This window comes from Pholcus phalangioides, unplaced genomic scaffold (genome assembly GCF_987345545.1).
Source record: "Pholcus phalangioides strain wild (caught in Gottingen) unplaced genomic scaffold, Ppha-v1.0 ptg000015l_1, whole genome shotgun sequence".
In the NCBI taxonomy this organism is placed as follows: Eukaryota; Metazoa; Arthropoda; class Arachnida; order Araneae; family Pholcidae; genus Pholcus; species Pholcus phalangioides.
Window position 1 is genome coordinate 63,501,710 of NW_028301608.1, and position 10,197 is coordinate 63,511,906.

The window sequence follows — 10,197 nt, forward strand, 5'->3', positions numbered from 1 at the left end:
AAACCGCTCAATTGCCCTTGAGGCAAGTGAACCGGCAATCCCCAACACAGAATATGTCTAAATCTGTGATGGACATCACAGAACAATCTGGAAGAATTTTAAGAAAAGTGTAGAAAACACTTTTGTGAAAATTTTTACTACTACTAAACCATACCTCCAGAGGCAGTGCTGGGTGTGGTGTATCTAGGTAATCGACTACCTCGTCTACATTCCTCTGTGGAATTTATAATGAATTGGTACATGTTTGGAATGTGTGTGTAAGTGTTGTGAATCAAACATGAAGTTTATTACTGTGTGAGAATTTTTTGCTGCAGAACATTTCCAGTCAGCCAAGGTCTCGTTGCAGAATGGTGCAAAACATTCTACTTTAAGTGTTAGCATTACCAAGAGATTTTGCAATATCACAATTTTGTTTTCCCTTCTGATACAATGCAAGGATTATGACACTGTTATTTGGCATTTTTTGTCATGAAAATCAACATTCACAAAACATCCCCTGTATTTGCAGAAAATGACTAGTGTGACAAACATAATCATATTGGCTTATTTATTTTTCAATGTATATGTATTTGAGTATATCATCCATTTATAGACGCTAAATAAGGGATAATGAACATCTGTTATAAACTAAGTAACCAAGTTGGAGGACAAAATCACTGATTGAAATTTGGCATTTAACCCCCCCCCCCAAAAAAAAAAAAAAAAACGAAAAAACAAAGGGGGCAAGATCCAAGAGATGCCAAAAAATGTTTTCTAAGAATATTATGTAATCCACAAAAATCAAGGGAAGAAGTGTCTAGTCTCATGAATGAGATTCCATCAGCTAGAAGCAAACAATTGAAATCAACAGTTGTTTGCAAAAACAGAATCTGATATAGTAGAACTTGAGATACAGTTTAAAAAAGGCTTGAAAGATTTGTCTCTACAGTAGAACCCAACCTGATCCGAACTAATTGTGATCAACCCAGATTGCTGTTAATGTGGCTCTGCTCCTCATATGGTGTATCCTTTCTGTTTTTCTTGCAAACCGAGAAAAAAATTGTAGAGTGGTAGCATTATTGGTAACTGCCAAATTTATGCAGTTTTTGGCATCTCTTCTGAATTGGCGTTGTTAGTAGCATCATAAGCACCATGTGTTCATAAGTATTTATTTGCAACAAAAATTTATTGTTGATTAATTAAATTCACTTATTTTTTTTTCCCACACTGAGGTGGCTTACTGCACAACACTTTCGTGTGCTGCTCAGAAAATAGCTTTATAGCTAATTAACGCTTTGAGAGGGTAGATACTGCAAAATACCAATGTTTTTAAACATCCTCTAAAAGAATAAAAACTGGTGGGGTATTTGGAACTATACTGAAGGTAAATTTGACTAAAATATAAAAATATCATAGCAGTTCCGAAATCTTAAAAAATATAGTTATAGAGGGATCTACAGAAAAACTTAACATAAGATTAGGCAATTCTCTCTCTCTCTCTCCCCCCCCCCCCCAACAAAATTTTAAGATATCGTTGTAGAGGGGGTTATCGTTTTTTCGAGTATCGTTGTAGTGAGGTTTCAGTGTTCGGATTGGTGGGTTTCTACGCAGAAATGCCGAAACAATGTGGGCTTGTCTCTCTTGCCTTTTGTAGATACTATTACTGAACCGCACATGCACCTAGTGCACATTCCTCTGTGGAATTTCTAATTAATTGGTGGGTGCATGTTGGAATGTGTTGCGAACCTAACGTGTGAAGTTTGTTCCTGTGTAATGCTTGTTATGTGTAGTGCTGCCATCAGTTATCAATTTTTCTAACTATGAGTAAAGTGCAATGATTGAATCATTTTACCGTAGTAAGCCTGTTACACTCTGTGGCGAGACTTAAAGGGGAGATCGGCTCGCATTCGCTACTCCAAGTTGGGAACCAGTTTTGTAGATACCGTTTTTTTTTTGTTTCGTATTACACAGCGTAGTGATTAGGTATTAAAAAATAATACCTAATCACTATTTTACGGTTTTACTTATATAAACGAAAACACTAATGCGGAAAAAGCGAAATTGTTAGAACACAATACCATGATGAGCATTCAAGTGGTTTTTAGAAATGTCGTTTCTGCATAAAAATTGTAGCTTGTAATCAATGGGCGTATACAGTGAACGTTTGTTATAAGCAAGTGTTGAGTTCTCATTCATTCTGATATGATTGTCATATCAGCTGACCAAATCACTAATATTTCTTGAAGCAAGAGTTATAACTGACAGCTTTTTTTTTGTCCTTGCAGACGTAGGGAGAGCTTATCAATTTGTTATTATGCTATTATCAAAATGGCGGCGTATATTTGATGCTCTTTTGCGAATGAATTCTTAGACGGGGGAATGAGTTCCAAAGGTTAATCGATAAGCTATTTGTCAGATTATGTACCCACGGGAAAAATGTCGAAACAGAAAAGATTGATTGGCTTGATAAAATATTTCTCAGCAAGAGTCAAAAACTTCCAATTATTTTTTCTGAGTTATTCAAAGGTGAATTTTTTAACTAGCTTCTTGCGTGTTTTTTATCGCACTGGAAGGAAGGAAAGTGGGTGGAATCAAAAATTTATATCGTTATACGATTAGCGTATTTAAACTTCCGTTCTTGGTAAAGCATCGGTGGTTTTTAATCAATAAGTGGATTAAAAAAGTCTTTCTCCATAATATTCATTTTGAAAATCGTGAAACGGTGAAGTCTTATTTCTGGAGTTCCGACTGTTCTCCGCATATTAAAACATTTCCCATTCAAGTTTTCCCTTTAATTCGTGTTTATTATCCCGACGATTTGCTGTATATTTTCATATTGTCACTTCTCCGGTGCGATCATGAATATAGTTCAATGTATGTACGTACATGTACAAATAAGAAGCATTGCTGACACGCGTTAACCCTTTAAGAGGCAAAGCAGAAAACACTAAACCTTTTTTTTTAAAATGACATCTTTAATGAAGTAGGCTTCCGATTTTCAGCTGGTGCAAACCAAAGGGGGTATTAAAATACCTGATGCTTGTCAATGCTATTTAAAAAAACTTTTAAGGAATCTCGTCAATGCCGTTTCAAAGGTCAAACGAGTGAGACTGTATGAAGTCCATGCTTTTTGGAGGTAAAGACTACTGCAGTTTTTTTTCCCAACAGTTCTAAGTGCCAATTGCATTGACTCATCATTTTTGAAGAAAGTTTATGTGGATACTAATTCGCAAATCGTAGAAAGGTTGTAATAACTATGGAGATACCGATTTTTAGTTAACGAGAATGACAGCTTTTGACATTGTATCAGCCATCATAAAACATATCATTTAAAAAAATTGTTTGATCTAAAATTTTAAACGTCTGTTCACCTATTTTACAAAAAAAGTTGCGTGCACGTTTATTAGGATGCATTATAATTCCGCTCAAAAAAGGGTTAATATGAAAAAATACATGTGAAGGAGGATACTTGTTCTATAAGCAGTTTCTTAACCACCATGGCCCCCTTAAGACCATTTTTTTATCACCTATCAACATAGGCGGTGATAGACTTGGAAGTCTAGGGAGAGGCACTGTCATTATTGCTGGGGATTTGGTCAATACGTCAGCAGTCCTTCTGCTCTAGAAGGTATGGATTTGGTGCCCCTCTTGGATTGGCGGTTGCATAGCCCAAGAGTCGCTCCTGCTTGTCTTATAAAAAAAGTAAGTAATGTTCTGAGGCCCCCATACTTAGCTGGAAGTAACAGCTTACATGTTTGCATACTATACTTGCTCTCGAAAATATATAGTACTAGATCTCATATAGAGGATTCTATATAAACACGGAGGCCCCGGGCATGCATTAACCAGGATAAGATAACCATGGTTCTTAGTCAGTTCTGCTGGATTCTGAGACGTTTCTTTTTTCCTTGTTACAAAAGTCTCTGCGGGCCCCTTAATAACCTGGCATGTATCCCGTAGGTTGAGAACCACTGATCTAAAGCCCTACGTCTATAAAATGGAACCTTGGGAGGGCCTGAAGTACATAGGGACCCTTGTGATAATTAAATTTGGTGCTATGATTTTCAATAGCAAGTACTTTTTTTCTAATGGTAAGTGCCATAAAAATTGGTAGGCGGGTACCCAAAAACATTATTTTTTTTTCCCGTGTCCCATGGTTATATATTGGTGTACACGGGGTGTGAGAGCCGAGATTGTGTTATTTTAACAGGAAAAAAACTCGCCCCCCTCTCTTTAGAAGAAAAAAAATTTCGATAATATCGAATTCGATATTCGAAAATATCTTCCCCCACCGCCGAGAAAATCGTACGTACGCCGCCTATGCATGAGCTATTAAGACGGCTTTGCATCAAATGAGAAGTCCCATAAATTCCTAAATATTGTAAAAAATGAAGGAATTGGTATATTTAAATGAGGTTTTTTTTTGTGCGCTAAAGAGTTAAATGAAAGGGGTTCCCCTTTGGGGGAGGGTTAGTTCCAATTTTGTTGATAGAGGGCGCTGCACAAAAGCAAAGCGCTGGAAATATGCGAATTGGAGTACTATAAAATGCAGGGTGTGCGATTAATAGCTTATTTCTGAAATTTCCTATTACTGGCACTCGTAAAGTTTTCATTGTGATGTTGAAGTGGATAAAGCCAGCACCTAGAAATAGAAGGCCTCTGCACTGTTTATCATAAACGTCATTAAGACTACCTAGCAAGTTTGCCACATTTCGAAACACATCCTATTTCGTTTCTTCTTATTTTGGCGTAGAATCTTCCTGATTGGCTCGCAAATACCACAGTGATTGGATGTGGGGCGTAGAAATCGCCAATTCTGAACCCGATCATTTCTTTTCCTCACAACGATGATACTGGCACGAGCAGGGAATTTTTTTCCCTGAATATTCTGAGGGAAAATGGACTACTTCTTCACGTCACAAGCAACGTGCGGAGGCCTATCTCTAGGAGGTGCTGATAAAGCACTATTGGTAAGGGTTACCTTTCTTTCAAACCGAAAAAGCATAACTTGGGGGTCTATGGGCAATTTTTCGACCTAGAGTGTTGTGCCGAAGTGTAAGTGCGTGTACCTAACAGTCATTTCATCATTTTTGTCACACCACGGTCATTTTCTGCACACGAGGGCTAATTAGACGACTAATTACCGAACGACAGGCTTGTTTTTTATACTCATCGAGAGGTTGGTGCGCTAACCCCTCGATGGGGGGACTCCCTACGGTAGCATTTTTTTCTGCTATCCTGTCACCGTTTCTGTTGCAAGTTCACCATATCTACAGACCAAATGTTCGAGAGTCCACATTCTGAACCCTGATTGGGCCAAACGAAGGTTGCCGGAGCGCTGTCTGTTTGGCTACTTTCCCTTTGCTTGGCTATTTTCTCTTTCCATGTCGTGTCATTCTTTATCAGTGATGGTAACTCGTGGGAAATTTCCCATATTCGTGGGAAAAATTGGCCAAGTGGGAAATTTTGAGTTCATCAAGCAAAATAATTTTTTTAAAAAAAATAAAAAATATTAATGCAGTGTAATACTGTAAAATACTTGACTAATTTTCACCGGTAGATGGCAGCACATTTTTTGAAATGAGTGGGAAAAATTTAGTCAAAAGGGAAATTTTGCTGGCAGAGGTTACCATCACGTTCTTTATACATTTCTCTCGGCAAATTTTCTCGCTTTATTTTTCCCCCTTTTAAATTTTTAATCTTACGATTAATTTAACAAAAGGCGTTTCTCAAGACCAAATCACATTGATCGCAATGGAGGATCTTCTTAGTAATTACTGTTATAAAGTAATCAGAAATGAGGAGGAGAGAAAAATCGTTTTTAGAGTAAAAGATGTGACAAACAAAGAAACCGCTATGGTAAGTACTGTATAGCCTTTCCGTTATACCAGGGGTCTTCAACGTGTGGTCCGCTGATCATTTTCTGAAAATAGTTGAAAACATTGAAAAACGATTTATTCCAGAAAATTAATTGAAGAAATAATTTCGAAATCAATGAAAAAAGTAATTTCAGAATTTATGCAAGAAAAAATAAATACTGTAATTTCGGAATTTATAAAAGAAATAATTCTAGGAATGAATGAAAGAAATCTAAAATTTAGTTTAAAAACTATTCCAAAACTAATCGAGAATTCAGAATTAATGATAGAGATAATTCCAAAATTGATGAGAATCCTGAATTATTAGAATAAATAATTCCAGAATCGATTCAGAAATATAAAATTTCCTATGTGAAGCTCAAGACAATCACCCACATGATTGAAACACTTCTGACACCATGAAGAAGTGATCAGCCCAGTTTCCCAAACTTTAAATTTTTTCCTCCTTGTCAACCAATAACTTCTGAGAGGGTGATGAAATGGTCCAGAGGAGCGAACTCTGTAACGAGATGCCTTTGAATTTCCCTATAGATTAATGATTTAAAACTCATCTCGCCTATTGCTTGCTAGCACCCAAGAGTACTGTTCAACAGCCCAATTGGAAACCACTTCAAGAATTAACATTATGCTGGGTTGAGTCAAAGCAAGGTCATTGAAAGGGGTAGATTTCTCTCTCCCCGCAGAAAACATTTCTGGCTATGTAAGAGAACTTCAGATCTTAAACAGCTACCTGAGACGCGGGTGGATGTCTGGCCAAGATTTTTCTGAGGTCCTACCTGACTAAAAATGGTCTGCCTATGAATTTACATGTATACTAAAGAAAATTTGAAGACCATCCCGCCAGGCTCGGGTGAGTTAAGATGACACTGTTTCACCCGTGTAAGGCATACATAGACAAGTTCTGGGGGAAGGGCACGATGATATGCAATATATAATGGTCGCCATGGCCCCGCAAGTTTAGGTAGGGCCCGGGACAATCATTTCCCTTCATGATACAAATTCAATGTTGATGGGCCCATGAAAAGTTTGGTCTGCGGGCCCAGAGAATATCCCAGCCTAGGGGTTTTGCTTCAGGCTGTGGGGGGGGGGGGGGCATGATGGTCCATAATCACCAGATTTATTACATTTACTGTAACTTACACAAAAAATGTATAGGTTACCCCACATCCTTCAGCTGGGATCATTGGCGTCCCATCCCCCACAGTAAATTTATTCTGTGAAAAAGATTCGTGGAAAGTCTGACCGGGGGGGGGGCGTAAAAGATCCCAGCCTAGGCATAGGCACCCTACCCTGCTCCAGGATGTAGGGGCCCATGGCCGCAACTAGGGGGGGGGCAGGTGGGTCTGGTGCCCTGGGCGCTGAACCAGAAGGGGGCACCGAATTCACCTTTTAACTGTTTCTTCTACATCAAGGGGCGCTAAAATGCCGGCTTGCCCCGGATGACAAAGTATCTAGTTGCGGTTCTGCTCGAGTATACACCTCAGGAACCAACTTTTGCAAGGGCCCTGGGCATGGTTCCCACGAGGGTGGGGCTGACAGATCTCCAGCCCTGTGGCCCAGGAATATGAACGAGATGGCCTGGGACGCTTCTCAGTATTTTTCACGTTATAAATTCATCATATAGGGGCCCTGCTCCAGGATGTGAGGGCCTTGGGCAAAGCAGACAAACCCCCACCCCTCAACTTGGGGGAGGGAATTTTTTTTTCATTATATAATCTGCACTAATAAATCCGCTTGAACCGACTAGGACCATTTCCGGTCGGTAGAAACGTAAAAAAACTTAATTATGCTAGGTGTTTGTATTTTGCTAGTGTGGCGCATCTGTTCCATCGTTTGCATATCCACATATTTTTGCCTGTTTACATAATAAAGAAGGAAGAGAAAAATCGATGAAATGAAAAAAAAAAGATTATTTCTTGAAATCAATATTCATATCACAAGAAATCCAATGAAAAGGGGGGAGGGAGAGCTTTTCTTTTCAATATTTGCTCTATTCCGCTTCAAGTATTTTTTTCCGGTGGTAGTTATGTTAGGAGGTTTGCTAACGTTATTATTTTGTCGCCAACGATAAATGGCCAGACCTGACCACCCATTACTAAATTAACCAATCAGGGAACAGAATACAGGCTTCCGAGCATTTTGTCTGTAGATATCGTGAACATGCGTTTCTGTTGAACCCCTCTGTCAGGAAAGTTTTCTGACAAGGACGAACCAGGTATCAAACTCGCGACACCTCTAAACATCCTTTGGTACTTTAGGCGACCTGCGCTCACCTACCGCGCCTTACTGTTTAGTGTCTGATTTCCCAGTGCTGCAATCTATATTTCAGAAGTGAAGTGAGTGTAATGATTGAATTACAGTTGTACCGTTTGTAAGTCTATTGCTTTCTGTGGCAAGACTTGTTATGGGCTCGCAGTTGGGAACCACAGAAAACTAACTTCAGCCGACCACCACTGTGGAGTCGGTGGGGTTCAAATCTAGGTTGCGAGTCCGTCACTATGACTACTCGACCACCGACTGAAGCTTTGAGAACGTTTCGGACACAGAAGAGATTTAAGAGAGGTCCAGTGTGACCATACGTCCCGTATTTCCCAAGACAGTCCCGGTTTCTTTTTTGCCCATACCGACTTTTTGGCAAAAGTGTCCCGGTTTCTTTTTTGCCCATACCGACTTTTTGGCAAAAGTGTCCCGGTTTTTCCCGTTTTTTACACGCAGCCTACTTAAATTTTTATTCTTTATTGAAGTCAAATTGAAATTATTTTTCACCTCATAAATTATATGATAATTACAATTATAAATAAGGGGCCATTCAAGTATTACGTAAGCAGATTTTCAGCCATTTTCGACCCCCTTCCCCTCTTGTCAGCAAAATTTCGTCAGTAGCTTAGAATATTTCATATCTTCAAAATAGGGTGGTTGATGACGTAAGCAACCTTCAAACTCCCCCCCCCCCGTCATCAAAAGTCAGCAAATCCGAAACCCCCCCCCCCCTCTATGCTGACGTAATAATACTTGAATGACCCCAAAGAATATTAATCTCCCACATTTGTCTTGGTGAACGTTTAATTTCGTGGAATTCATTTTAAGACATTGCAATTTGCACTAACGCTTCATTTCCCGTCATTGGGATTTTCGGTAATTTCAGCAATATTTAGCAACTTTGGCATCATTTTTGGCGATAATTGGATTTTTGGCGATAATCCCGTATTTGGAATCCCAGCTTCACGTATTTTTTTTCCAGGAAAATGGTCAGCTCATTCAGATCCAATCACTCTTGTCTTGTTTTTATTCAGTGCTTTCTGTCGACGAAAATTTTAACTAATTTTTATGTACCAAAAAGTAATTCCCCTCTCTTTCTTTGTGACAAAAACCACATTCAAATATATATAATACACCAATTCCTCCAATTTTTTTTTTTTTTGAATTTTTAAACTATTTACGAAATTATGGGACACCCTGCATTTCATATCTGAATGACGTTATGTACGAATATGCAATGAAAATTTCAGTTCAATCAATCTTATCCATGCGTCAGGAAACAAAGGATCTACTGAAAAATTTTATACGGTGTCCACACACATGAAACCTTTTTTTTTTTTCCGAAGCTTTTTTTTTAACACGTTAACTGCTAGGGATTTTTGTGTGGCCCTCCAATAAAGAGGAAAAATGTTCACTCGCGGGCAATGACCAATTGGTTTTTTTTGTTGTCAATCATTATGATTTTTGCCAGACTTTCGATGCCCTTTATTCAACCTGGATCATGTCTGGTCTTACAGTGTGCGGGGGGGGGGGGGGGGGGCAAGCAGGCATTTTGGTACCCTCTTGTAATGTTGAAGGATAGGTTAAAGGGTGAAAATTGCGCCCCCTCTGATCCAGCACCTGGGCAATAGATCCGCCTGCAACCCCCTCCCAGTTGCAGCAGTGTGTATGTATCACGTATGCTTTAAATTATGCATATAGGTTTATCCTTGTTACCACTGGTGAATCACGTTAAAGTGACTCACTGTCACAACTTAATATTTCTTGTTTCCATCGAGTGATCTCGATTATATCGTTCTTAGAAGACAGGTGGTTACATAGCGGCGATATCTCTACACGTTATTATGATAACTATGCGTCACGAAGATGAGCTCTTGAGAATGAAATTGCTTTTCACATCTGATGTAGCTAAGCAGTTATCAGAAAAATCTGGAAAGTTAATGCCATTTTTCTCTCTGTTGGTATCGCGAAGTTATTTCGTGTCTCGTAGAAGCGATGAACGAAAATTTCTTATGAAATTTCATTCACTTTGTGGTATTTGATACTTCACTTCCAATTAAAAAAAGGGGGTTGCCACTAT